This window comes from Hyperolius riggenbachi, chromosome 7, assembly GCF_040937935.1.
Source record: "Hyperolius riggenbachi isolate aHypRig1 chromosome 7, aHypRig1.pri, whole genome shotgun sequence".
Lineage (NCBI taxonomy): Eukaryota > Metazoa > Chordata > Amphibia > Anura > Hyperoliidae > Hyperolius > Hyperolius riggenbachi.
In genome coordinates, this window is record NC_090652.1 from 275,785,940 (window position 1) to 275,800,325 (window position 14,386).

At 48.7% G+C, this 14,386-nt stretch overlaps 1 protein-coding gene across 11 annotated transcripts in view; it reads right to left on the reverse strand.

Moving 5' to 3' along the window:
• FMNL2 (formin like 2) overlaps nt 1-14,386 on the reverse strand; it is a 313,595-nt gene that overhangs the window by 195,432 nt on the left and 103,777 nt on the right. The window lies entirely within an intron of this gene.

Genomic DNA, 14,386 nt, shown 5'->3' on the forward strand with positions numbered 1-14,386 from the left:
GAGCTTCCAATTTCTCCGATTTCCTCAAGCTGAATATACAACGGACTTTAAGCTTTCACGGACGCCAAATAGAGGCTTCTTGCTCCCGTCACTATGGCCTCTCTTTTCTCTATAACACACCAAGGAAATGAGGCTTAGCCAAGGGTGGGACAGGGTGTGTTCAAGGGTGGTGTGCACCTAAAGGCCGGGTGCAGGATGGCTCATGGCCAGGGATAGGGCCACAGAAGAGTGGGCACATGGCTAGATTTTGGTTGGGACGTACAAGAAGCAGATTTCCCTGATAAGACACACGGACCACCTTTACCGTGGCCAGAGGTGGCAGAGTGGACAGGTACTCAAGAAGCATCGGAGTGCTGGTCAATTATCTGGGCATAAACCGCAGACTCTGGGTGGGAGGGCCCTTCCTAATAAAGGAGAGAAGGACCAGTGTGGAACTTGATGGGGAGGTAAATATCTGTGATTGGTTTGTTCATTTTCACACAGGAACAATTTAAAGTGGACCTGAGCTCAGAACTTCCTCGCTGCTCTAAAAGATAAGCAACAGCCTAATTACCTTTAAAGAAAAAAAAACATATCTTTTTTACAGCTGATAGAAATCGTGCAATAAATCTGCAGTGTGTCTACTTCCTGCTTTCATGGAAGCAGACATAGGGTTAAAATTAGCTGCTCTGCCAAGGATTCATGAGCTGACACAGCTGAGAGATCAAATTACAGTTGTGATTAGACATATATGAGGGGGAATTATACAGGCTAAATTCTCTAAATACATACAGGGTGCATTTCTCTGTGTTTTCCTTCTGTCCTGTGCAAGAGTTCAGGAACACTTTAAGGTCAGCTTCAGACGGGAAGCTGGCAGGTATTGCACCGGCCGCGTGCTTGCCAGCGCTCGGTACTAGTGGTGGACACCCCTAAACCCCCCACCCATGAAGTCATATCTGACGCCAGACTCAGCCGTGCTCAGATTGACATGTTGCGATTCTCTGCTGCTAAGTAACACCACCACGTGGAAAATGCCGACACGTGGCTTGGAGCGGAGTTGCCGCGAGGGACATATCAGATGCCAGGGGCTGGAGGAAGCCCCGGGTAAGTATATCTGGTTTTTTTTTATTATTATTTGCTCGGACCTTCCCTTTAAAGAGGAACTCCAGTGAAAATAATGTACTAAAAAAGTGCTTCATTTTTACAATAATTATGTATACATGATTTAGTCAGTGTTTGCCCATTGTAAAATCTTTTAAATCCCTGATTTACATTCTGACACATGGTGACATTTTTACTGCTGGAAGGTTATGTAGTTGCTGCTTGCTTTTTTGCAGTTGGAAACAGCTGTAAACAGCTATTTCCCACAATGCAACAAGGTTCACAGACAGGAAACTGCCAGGACCATGGTCCTTAGAGTTTCCTGTGGGAGGGGTTTCACCACAATATCAGCCATACAGAGCCCCGATGATCCATTTGTGAAAAGGAATAGATTTCTCATGTAAAAGGGGGTATCAGCTACTGATTGGGATGACGTTCAATTCTTGGTCAGAGTTTCTCTTTAAGATATCGCCACCTGTAATACATTTCAGAATGTAAATCAAGGAGAGGAAAGATATTACAATGGGCAAATCCTGACTAAATCATCTATAAATGAATACTGTAAAAAAAAATTATATGAAAATGTTATTCATTACATTATTTTACTACAGTCCCCTCTGTAATATTTCATCAATTAAAAAAATATGTAAAAAAAAATGCAATTTCTGTAGACATATATGAATGATATGAGGAGGAAGGGAAGGGGAGATAAAGATGTTACTGCAAATGTATTCCTTGGCCTGCGTTGGCGGGAAGGTTAGCGGCTATGATGGATTGCAATGCCTCAGTGAGCGCTCGCAATGATAACATTAACAAATGTTTGCAATCAAACGCGCGATTGAGACATTGAAGGGATTTTATGAAATGCTTTGGCAGCTTCTTCAGTGGCATTACTGTAAATAATTTAATGACCCGTTCCCTCTTCCAGCAGCCATAGCGCCACGCTGCTAGCATCTGCCACGAGGAAGGAGCATGGGGGGGGTTTCCTGCAGTGTCATTACCATCCTGAAATTCAGGGCCTTTTGTATGCATGGCGGGGCGAGCAGTCATTTAGCATGTTATTAGCTTACATGGATCCGCTGCTCGCCGTGCAATCTATCCGGCTGACATGTCAGCTGCCGGTGACACGCCGACACGCCGCACACCATCGTGTTTTCCTCCCAGATGGCTTCTCAAAGTCAAAACAGGTTCTCCTGGGGTGGCAAATGGAAATCTGATTTGATATTTAAGCAGACGGCCTTGCGCACAACTGCTCTGTGTCCAATGGGCCGCGGCCTCCTGGGATTATTACCAGACATCTGCAGCGCAGGCCGCTTTTTGTAATCATTTTTTCGCATTTTTTTAAATTGAAGTCTCATGTTATTGTTACTTAAATTACGGTAACACCTCTCTTCCTCTCTCTCTAATTTTTCAATTAAAGGACCACAATCAGGAAAAATGTATAGATGTTAAATACATACTGTACACATACATAAAAGAAATACGTCTCCAAAATAAAAGGACCACTATCGCGAAAAATGTTAAAATATAAAATACATGTAAACACATACAAATAGGAAGTATGTTTCTTCCAGAGTAAAATGAGGCATAAATTACCTTTCTTCTATGTTGCTGTCACTTACAGTAGTTAGTAAAAATCAGACGGAAAAGACAGGTTTTGGACTAGTCCATCTCTTCATGGGGGATTCTCAATATTTCATTGATTTTTTACAAAAGTAGTCCCTGAAAAGGATCTATACAAAGATGCCAGCGGAATTCCTTACCTGTTTGAACGCTATTCTGGCAGCTGGACTAAGCAACTGCCATTGGACTAAGCAACTGCCCCTCAGTAAAATCTACTATATTTGCTGGAGAGTTACGTAGATGGCGCTCTTCTCTTGCGCAGACTGGCCACGACTGGCTGAAGTAATGGGACCCGATACCGGAGCTGCAGGCAGCGGAGGACGGCAGCGTGGGAGCGATCTGTGCGGATGGGGCAGCAGGTATGTGTAAAATCTTTTATTATGTTTCAGCTTTGGTTTCCTTTAAGTACTTTTGAAAATAAAGAGATCCCTGAGAATCCCCCCCTAAAAAGAAGGACTAGTCCAAAACTTGTCAGATGCCAGGGACAGTTAGTGACATGTCAGGTCTTGATCCTATGAGGGACAATTAAAGACATGCCAGTTAGGGTCTTGATCCTCTGAGGGACAGTTAGTGACATGCCGTTTTTTCTACCAAAACGATCGAGTCGAATGAAAATTGAAAAAAATCTTTTTTTTCGATAAAGAAAAATGGATTAGCCAGTTTTTTTCTATAAAAAATCAAATCAGACATGTTGGAAAAATCTTTATATACAATCTAACAGAATACTCAAACTAAATTATCTAATTGAGAAAAAAATTAAAAATTGTACCATGTATGGACACCTTTAGGGGCATGATTCTCTGAGGGACAGTCAAAGACATGACAGTTAGGGGCATGATCCTCTGAGGGGCAGTCAAAGACATAACAGTTAGGGGCATGATCCTCTGAGGGGCAGTTAGTGACATGACAGTTAGGGGCACGATCCTCTGAGGGGCAGTTAGTGACATGACAGTTAGGGTCTTTATCCTCTGAGGGACAGTTAGTGACCAAAGCGATGCAGAAGATGTCAGTGCTTTATGACGGCGTAACAATAGTAATAGTCCCTCATTTACCTCTATTTACAATCAAAAACTGGCAAGGTGAGCTGAGGTTTCAGAATTTAGAATCGGTGAAGGCTAATCCCCAACCGGGAAAACAGGTACGTTTTAATCTACTGCATGGAGCTGCGGATTCGCACAGCTCAGTTTTCCATTGGATCCCTTTATAACCATTCCCAACAGTGCGTTTGCGATTTTCGTAGTACAATGCCAATAGCTGGCAAAGTCATTAGTATCGAATTGCAATTGCGCAATAAAACACACACAGAAAAATCCATACTTTGAGTCATTTCTGCATCTGATGCTCCCAAAGCCCAAGTTTTCTAACTTTGGTTTACACTTTATAAACTCTCGGCTTGGAGTCACAACAAACCGTGTGAGCTCATCGCTGGGATGCTGAATGCGAGGCTACTGCCTGTAAAATAACACCAGCTGCTTTCCACAACAGCTTTCCAGATCATAAACTGAGAGATATGACAACTCTGCAGAACGCAACCTTATTACTGAGCGAGAGGCTGCAGCTCCAGCCTGCATTTTACAGATACAGAAGGTAGAGTTATCCTCTACAATTTACTGGGATACTTTACAGTACAACCTTAAAGCAGACCTGAACTCAGAACTTTTTTTTTAGCTCCAATAAATAAGCAACAGCATAATAACCTTCAACAGCTTAGGGATGGCACTAATTGAAAACGATGCCCTTTTTGGAAGCGGTTATCCCTGCCAGGACGTAGATTTCAATTAGCTAGCCGCACAGACTCACTGCTCCCGCCAATCATGCCACTCTCTCCTGCTGCTACAGTCCACTCGCCCTGCTGTCGCCATGACAGCAGGGCACCATGAGCCGTTCAGGAGCTGATTTCATTGGCTTCTGACCCCATGATCACTGTGAGCCAACCTCATTGGCTAACAATGATCACAGGGTCAGGAGCCAATGAAATCAGCTCCTGACCGGCCCACAAAGCTCTGCTGTCATATCGACAACAGAGTGAGAGAGCTTCAGCGCCGAGAGAGCAGTGCGATCGGCGGTACAGGCAGGTCCGCGTGGTGTGACATCGGGAGGCCTCATTTTTCATACCAAGGGTCTCTGGTCCTCAAGGGGCTAGAGACTGCTGGTGCCAAAGTGGTGAAAGAAAAACATGTCTGTGTTACACCTGATACAAATCCTGCAAAAAAATCTGCAGTGTGTCTAATTCCTGCTTTCATGGAAGCAGATATAGCAGTTAACATCCTTTGTTTACAAATTAGCTGTTCTGCTGAGGCAGCCAGCTGACACAGCTGAGAGATCAAATTACAGTGGTGATTAGTCACAGATGAGGGGGAATTAGGCAGGCTAAACTCTCTAAGTACATACAAGGTGGATTTCTCTCTGTTTTCCTTCTGTCCTGTGCAAGAGTTCAGGTCTATTTTAAAGGACGCCTGAAGTGAGAGGAATATGGAGGCTGACATACAGTATTTATAGAAGGTATAGAAGTGATCGGAAAATCGAGCTGAAGAACGAATGGAAATCAGATCGGACCTGTCGGAAATAATCAATTTGACCTATTGATCTATTAATAGCAGGCGTTTGAAACTCATCGCCTGGTTCAAATCAGGGACCATTCAGTTTCTCTCCTAAGCTTTCTCCTGGGGGATATTTTCACACCTTGGCAATAATATGCCATTTAAGCCACCAGCAAGCAAGAAAATACTCAGAATCATTTTGACAGTACATTTTCACCTGCAGTACTTTTCCAGTTGCAGAGTGCTAAAAAGTTGTTTTAAATAGGAGATGAAAAATTATCTACTAGAAGAAAACAGGAGAAAAAGTGAATTGCGTATGGGCCCAGGTGAGAAATGCTAAACTTGAAGGCTGAGTTCACATATGATATAGCGTAAAAAGGCTGCGTTTTATGTCACGTTTAATGTTAATGTTGTGTGCACTTCTGAGTTTTTATTGCATTTTTGATGTGTTTTTCATGCGTTTTGCGTCCGTTTTTATATTTTCATTTATGCAAATCACTTGGAAGACAACAGGAAGTGAATATACAGTAAAAAAAAAAATATTTTGGGAAAAAAAATGCATACAAAAACGCATAGAAGACGCAAGCCATTGCGTTCCCATTGACTTTCATTATGTATGTTTTGGCAGCATTCCTGCATATTATTCAACAAAACCAGCGTTTTTAAAACCGCAGCTTTAAAAACGCATAGAAAACGCACCTGCGTTCTTATATGCATTTTTCCTGCGGCCCATAGACTTTCATTAGAGGCAGAAACGCAGCGTTTGTGCTATGTGTGCACCCGGCCTAGTGGAAGTCACAGTTGTGCAGGGTGAGTTGTCTGTTCACACCTGCAGAATCATTATTTGTAATAAGTCCAGGCCAGAATCACTTTCTACGATCTCCGGCCTGGAAATGCCCGCGGCAATAAGAAAGCCTCTTCCTTTTAAAGCTCGGAAGTCTGGATCATGTTTTCAGGGACAGAATGAAAAATAAGGAGACAAAGGAAAAAAACAAAAAATAACAAGCAGTTTCCAAGAGTTTGAAAAACATAATAGCCATATAACACTACATAAAATGTGTCATTTCTATAGTGAGCAATAGTGTGCGACGTTCCTGAGGAAGACGGAGGAACCAGATGTTACTGCAATTTGTTCCGCTCACAAAGAGAGCTGCAGATACATGTATCCTTACAGATGAGATCCAGGCCTACCCTATGGATAGGTAATGCGTAAATGTCACAACACGCCGCCTCATGTTCTTTCACAGCTGTGATCTTTATCGCAGTCACAGACTTAAAAAACTAGCGGCTATTGATCTGTCGGGCGCATTTCCTACAACAAGGTGGATAAACCTTCCTGCAGGTATTCCTGCAACAAATGAACAGGAGTCTTCAGTACAGCAGTGGAAAGATCAGCCTGATGCGCAAAGTGCACTGATACTTTATAAGCAAGTTTCAGGCTATTTTGCAGCCCCTTTCACACTTGCAGGTTAAAACCGCAAAGGTCAAAAAAGCAATGAAAGTCTATGGGGACTGTCACAGTTTTTGGGGTCCCTTGCGGTGCAAAGTATTTGAGCCAACGTAAAGGTAGCCACGCATTGCTGCAGATGCTGTACTTAGCGCATGGTGCTCAGGGCAAGAAGAGACTATGGGCGCTGCACTATGTGTGAACGACGGAGCAAGGTGCACATGTGTGGACGACGAGAATCCCAGTGACATACTTCCTGCCCAGAAGAGAGTAGGTCACTGGGTTCTTTTCCGTTAGCCGGGCGCATCCACTAGATGGCGATAAAACTCTACCAGTTACATCTTTCCCTACTATGCATGGCGGCCTGGAAGGGGAATAGTAATTAACGCCACCTAGTGGTTGCGCCCGGCTGACGGAATAGTACCGGTCACTGCACAGGGGCAGTGCTATGCATATGATCCTGTCGGCATTCTGCTGCAAGACCCGATACACGGATTAGTGCCACGCACGTTATCAGGATAATGGGTGTTGATATGGGTAACGTGCAGTGTAAGTTACAAGTAGCAACTTAGCATTAGCCCAGAAATGCATTTGCTCACTAATAGAGTAATGGGCGGAGCTCTACTGATGTCACTACCTGTAAAACCGCTGTGAGCTACCTAACCCCCCCCAACCCAAGTAAAGGTAGCCACACATCTAGCAATGATGAGCAGATTCGACCAAGAGACAAATCTCGTTCTGATTGAATCGAGATCTGTCAGCTGCCCATACACCACAGGCCAATTCCTGATCAATTTCAGCATGGGATCTCTTGGAAATCTATTGCGTCCGCAGCATCCACCGCCTTGCCATGTGCTGTGCGCCGGCAGCGTCGATACCGCTATCGGAAAGGCAGGGGGTTCCGAAGACAGTGAGCAACACAAGACAGGTAATGTATAAATACACACACAGGGGTACATTTATACACTGGGAGAACTGCGATGAGGGGTTTGGTTGCGTTCGTCTGTCATCCTGAGATCGCTCACCGTGACCGCACCCAATCGACCACGACGGCCCGACATCGGTCAGCATGACCGAATCGGCACCAATTTTCATCCGATTTGATAATTATTGAATAGGTTGGTCGATCGCCCGCCAAGTCGAGAGAAGTATGGGCACCTCAAGGGTTAAGAATCCATGCCTGCGGCTGAGAAAAAGCAGTGCGGGCAGTACACATGTCCTATCGTTTTTGTGTGCGATTCCTGGGTTTTCTGCGCTCTGCGATTATGTTTACTGCATGCGATTTACCACATTCGTTTGTGAATTTTTTGGACTGAGGCTAAACGCACTGTAATCGCCATTTCGGATGACAGTTTGTTGTCTGTGCAGGAATTACCCATGCTCAGAGTCTGTCAGATCAGTCATTGGTCTGGCTGGATTTATTTGGAGACAATACATTTCTTCCTGTCCACAATGGCGACATTCCTACAAAAAAGACTCCTACACATTTGTTTATCTGGAGTTCCCCTTTAACAAAACGTTATTACCGGGTAACATTACAGCAGCATATCCCCCATGTGGTTCTGATTATCGCTTACTGCGTCACAACAACCGTTCCAGTGTGACTGCTGGACTCTGTACAAGCCTTGGGCAGTGGGCTGCACTTTCTACCTTTTACAGCAACTTACGCTGAACAGAGGAGTTATTGTATAGAGCTGTGTTTGGTCACTTTTTCCACTGTTATTAGTCTAAAAATGACTTTGTTTTACTCTTACAATATTAATGACAAAATGGTAGGGGGGTCTTAGGGTTAGACACAACCAGGGGGATCTTAGGGTTAGGCACCACTGGGGGGCGGTCTTAAGGTTAGGCACCACCAGGGGGGGTCTTAGGGTCAGGCACCACCAGGGGGTGTAAGGGTTAGGTACGGGGGGGGGGGGGGTCTTAGGGTTAGCCACTACCAGGTGGGTCTTAAGGTTAGGTACCACCAGAGGGGGAGCGTCTTAAGGTTATGCACCACTGGGGGCATCTTAGGGAAAGGCATCAGTAGAGGGAGGGTGCACCGTTATTGTAACATATTTATTATTATATCTCAGATAAAGATGAACAAACAATAAAAATAATTTAAAATTTCGGCTACGCCCTGCGTCCTTTTTTCCCGGCGCCCTTATTTGATGTATGCAGATAGAATTGATAATATCTGCATATTCCAGAACTATTTTAAGGTCTATTTTAAGGTCTTGGATTTGGATTTGGTCTCTGCAGTGAATCTTCACCTCTGAAGTGAACCTAATCAGAAATGGATGAAATATATTTATGGAGGATTTTCTATGAGCTGGAAGTTCCTCTATTCATCCTTTTCCCTATAAGATTGTTACAAAGTGAAGCTACGAGGTCTCCCCTGTGCTGATATGATTCCCGAGGGGCGGGGCAGACACAAGAAGGCCTGAAGATGGCCAAGCATCGCCCACAGATGAGGTTTTGTTGTGAAATCTTCTATTTTTCTACTCTCTGGAGCCCCAGAGAAGAATGAAAGAAGAAGCTGTGCGAGGCGTGACAGCTCTTACTCCTTGCTGGCCGTCTGCCCTGCTGACACTCAGCCTGCAAGTCGCATTATTGCAAAACGCGCCGAGTGATTGGATCATGATGTCAAGCTTCAACACGCTCGGCTGGAGACATGATTGTGGAATGGGATGCACTGAGGAAGAGTCAGGAGGCTTGTGCAATAAACTGGGGGGGGGGGGGGCTTCCGGGACAGCAGAGAAAGCTCTGATATGGAGTACTGTGAGTTTACGCATGCTTGGAGCAGGCAGCTCTAATTTATGCTCAAAACCAGATCAACCATAATTTGGAAAAGGGATCCAATAATTACATTACTGCTATCTGTTTGGGGGAACATTGTGACATTTGCCAGCACATTACTTAGATATTTCAAGAAGCAATAGTTTACAATTTCAAGTTATGCCTAGCTACTTAAAGGACCTCTGTCGCGAAAATCTTAACATTTTAAATACATGTAAACATAAACAAGTAAGAAATACTTTTCTTCCAGAGTAAAATGAGCCATACATTACTTTTTTCCTATGTTGCTGTCACTTAGTAAGTAGTAGAAATCTGACATTACCGACTAGTCCATCTTCAAATGGGGGGGTTCTCAGGGTTTTCTTTATTTTTAAAAGCACTTAGTGAATGGCAGTTGCTCCGTCCAACTGCCACAATAGTGTGCAGCGAGCAGGGTGGCTGGCCAGCTTCTTTGTATACATTTTTTTTATAAAGAATACAGGCCATGCTGAGATTCCTCTATGGAGAGATGGACTAGCCCGAAACCTGTCGGTAATGTCTGATTTCTAATACCTACTGTAAGTGACAGCAACATAGGAGAAAGGTAATTTATGGCTCATTTTACTCTGGAAGAAATGTACTTATTATTTGTATGTGTTTTAAATTTTAAGATTTTCGCGACAGTTCCTCTTTAAAGGACCACTATGGCGAAAAATTGTAACATTTAAAATATATATATAATAAGTTACATTTCTCTCAGACTAAAATGCACTATAAACTATATTTGTCTCATGTTGCAGTCACCAAAGCTGAACACTCACTGTACAGACGCCGGAAGATGGGTCCAGCATCGTCCCCTGACCTAGCTACATGCGACGATGCACGACAGACGCAAACGGGAAGTCAAATGCTGCATTTTGCAAAATGCATGGCGGCACTGTGTGGAAACAAGTTCTTAGTATTCGCTAAGGACTTGATATACAACACATTAATAATGCAAATATGCAGGGCTGGTTCTAGACTTATTGTAGCCTAAGGGTAGGAACACACTAGGCAGAATCGCTTATGCATTTTCCATTATGTGCTATGGAAAAACGCATATGCGATTCTGTCTAGTGTGTTCCTACCCTGAAGCAATACATTGTGAGGACGTTTCCCCACCACCATCACCACCTCCTCCAAGACAGCATCTCCTCCCTGGAGCATCCGATCCCCGGAATGCCGGGCATGTGCTGCACCTCCTCCCATAGCATCTCCTCCTTGCTGGCCCGCAGCATCTGATCCCCAGGATGCCGGGTATACGCTGCACCTCCTCCCATAGCATCTCCTCCCGCTGGCCCGCAGCATCTGATCCTCGGGATGCCGGGCATGTGCTGCACCTCCTCCCATAGCATCTCCTCCCTGCTGGCCCGCAGCATCTGATCCCCAGGATGCCGGGTATGTGCTGCACCTCCTCCCATAGCATCTCCTCCCTGCTGGCCCGCAGCATCTGATCCCCATGGATGCTGGGCATGTGCTGCACCTCCTCCCATAGCATCTCCTCCCTGCTGGCCCGCAGCATCTGATCCCCAGGATGCCGGGTATACGCTGCACCTCCTCCCATAGCATCTCCTCCCGCTGGCCCGCAGCATCTGATCCACGGGATGCCGGGCATGTGCTGCACCTCCTCCCACAGCATCTCCTCCCTGCTGGTCCGCAGCATCTGATCCCCAGGATGCCGGGTATGTGCTGCACCTCCTCCCATAGCATCTCCTCCCGCTGGCCCGCAGCATCTGATCCACGGGATGCCGGGCATGTGCTGCACCTCCTCCCATAGCATCTCCTCCCTGCTGACCCGCAGCATCTGATCCCCAGGATGCCGGGCATGTGCTGCACCTCCTCCCACAGCATCTCCTCCCTGCTGGCCCGCAGCATCTGATCCCCAGGATGCCGGGCATGTGCTGCACCTCCTCCCATAGCATCTCCTCCCTGCTGGCCCGCAGCATCTGATCCCCAGGATGCCGGGTATGTGCTGCACCTCCTCCCATAGCATCTCCTCCCTGCTGGCCCGCAGCATCTGATCCCCAGGATGCCGGGTATACGCTGCACCTCCTCCCATAGCATCTCCTCCCGCTGGCCCGCAGCATCTGATCCACGGGATGCCGGGCATGTGCTGCACCTCCTCCCATAGCATCTCCTCCCTGCTGACCCGCAGCATCTGATCCCCAGGATGCCGGGCATGTGCTGCACCTCCTCCCATAGCATCTCCTCCCTGCTGGCCCACAGCATCTGATCCCCAGGATGCCGGGCATGTGCTGCACCTCCTCCCATAGCATCTCCTCCCTGCTGGCCCGCAGCATCTGATCCTCGGGATGCCGGGCATGTGCTGCACCTCCTCCCATAGCATCTCCTCCCTGCTGGCCCGCAGCATCTGATCCCCAGGATGCCGGGCATGTGCTGCACCTCCTCCCACAGCATCTCCTCCCTGCTGGTCCGCAGCATCTGATCCCCAGGATGCCGGGTATGTGCTGCACCTCCTCCCATAGCATCTCCTCCCGCTGGCCCGCAGCATCTGATCCACGGGATGCCGGGCATGTGCTGCACCTCCTCCCATAGCATCTCCTCCCTGCTGACCCGCAGCATCTGATCCCCAGGATGCCGGGCATGTGCTGCACCTCCTCCCATAGCATCTCCTCCCTGCTGGCCCACAGCATCTGATCCCCAGGATGCCGGGCATGTGCTGCACCTCCTCCCATAGCATCTCCTCCCTGCTGGCCCGCAGCATCTGATCCTCGGGATGCCGGGCATGTGCTGCACCTCCTCCCATAGCATCTCCTCCCTGCTGGCCCGCAGCATCTGATCCCCAGGATGCCGGGTATACGCTGCACCTCCTCCCATAGCATCTCCTCCCGCTGGCCCGCAGCATCTGATCCCCAGGATGCCGGGTATACGCTGCACCTCCTCCCATAGCATCTCCTCCCGCTGGCCCACAGCATCTGATCCCCAGGATGCCGGGCATGTGCTGCACCTCCTCCCATAGCATCTCCTCCCTGCTGACCCGCAGCATCTGATCCCCAGGATGCCGGGCATGTGCTGCACCTCCTCCCATAGCATCTCCTCCCTGCTGGCCCACAGCATCTGATCCCCAGGATGCCGGGCATGTGCTGCACCTCCTCCCATAGCATCTCCTCCCTGCTGGCCCGCAGCATCTGATCCTCGGGATGCCGGGCATGTGCTGCACCTCCTCCCATAGCATCTCCTCCCTGCTGGCCCGCAGCATCTGATCCCCAGGATGCCGGGTATGTGCTGCACCTCCTCCCATAGCATCTCCTCCCTGCTGACCCGCAGCATCTGATCCCCAGGATGCCGGGCATATGCTGCACCTCCTCCCATAGCATCTCCTCCCTGCTGGCCCACAGCATCTGATCCCCAGGATGCCGGGCATGTGCTGCACCTCCTCCCATAGCATCTCCTCCCTGCTGGCCCGCAGCATCTGATCCCCAGGATGCCGGGCATGTGCTGCACCTCCTCCCATAGCATCTCCTCCCTGCTGGCCCGCAGCATCTGATCCCCAGGATGCCGGGCATGTGCTGCACCTCCTCCCATAGCATCTCCTCCCTGCTGGCCCGCAGCATCTGATCCCCAGGATGCCGGGCATGTGCTGAACCTTCTCCCATAGCATCTCCTCCCTGCTGGCCCGCAGCATCTGATCCCCAGGATGCCGGGCATGTGCTGCACCTCCTCCCATAGCATCTCCTCCCTGCTGGCCCGCAGCATCTGATCCCCAGGATGCCGGGCATGTGCTGCACCTCCTCCCATAGCATCTCCTCCCTGCTGGCCCGCAGCATCTGATCCCCAGGATGCCGGGCATGTGCTGCACCTCCTCCCATAGCATCTCCTCCCTGCTGGCCCGCAGCATCTGATCCCCAGGATGCCGGGTATGTGCTGCACCTCCTCCCATAGCATCTCCTCCCTGCTGGCCCGCAGCATCTGATCCCCAGGATGCCGGGTATGTGCTGCATCTCCTCCTATAGCATCTCCTCCCTGCTGACCCACAGCATCTGATCCCCAGGATGCCGGGCATGTGCTGCACCTCCTCCCATAGCATCTCCTCCCTGCTGGCCCGCAGCATCTGATCCCCAGGATGCCGGGCATGTGCTGCACCTCCTCCCATAGCATCTTCTCCCTGCTGGCCCGCAGCATCTGATCCCCAGGATGCCGGTCATGTGCTGCACCTCCTCCCATAGCATCTCCTCCCTGCTGGCCCGCAGCATCTGATCCCCGGGATGCCGGGCATGTGCTGCACCTCCTCCCATAGCATCTCCTCCCTGCTGGCCCGCAGCATCTTATCCCCAGGATGCCGGGCATGTGCTGCACCTCCTCCCATAGCATCTCCTCCCTGCTGGCCCGCAGCATCTGATCCCCGGGATGCCGGGCATGTGCTGCACCTCCTCCCATAGCATCTCCTCCCTGCTGGCCCGCAGCATCTTATTCCCAGAATGCCGGGCATGTGCTGCACCTCCTCCCATAGCATCCCCTCCCAGCTGGCCCGCAGCATCTGATCCCCAGGATGCCGGGCATGTGCTGCACCTCCTCCCATAGCATCTCCTCCCTGCTGGCCCGCAGCATCTTATTCCCAGAATGCCGGGCATGTGCTGCACCTCCTCCCATAGCATCCCCTCCCAGCTGGCCCGCAGCATCTTATTCCCAGAATGCCGGGCATGTGCTAAACCGGCACCACATCACTCAGCCACTCCCAGCAGATTAGCAATGGGATCACCAGCCACACATGAAGGCCTCTTGCACACTGCATGCATTTCAGATTCCGATTCCGCTTTTTAATCTGTTTTTACATCCGATTCCGATTCAGATTTTTAATCTTAACTGCATGCTGCGTTTTTTGATCCGTTTTTCTGTTGAATGTATTCAAGGAAAATCGGAAACGGAATCGGAATCG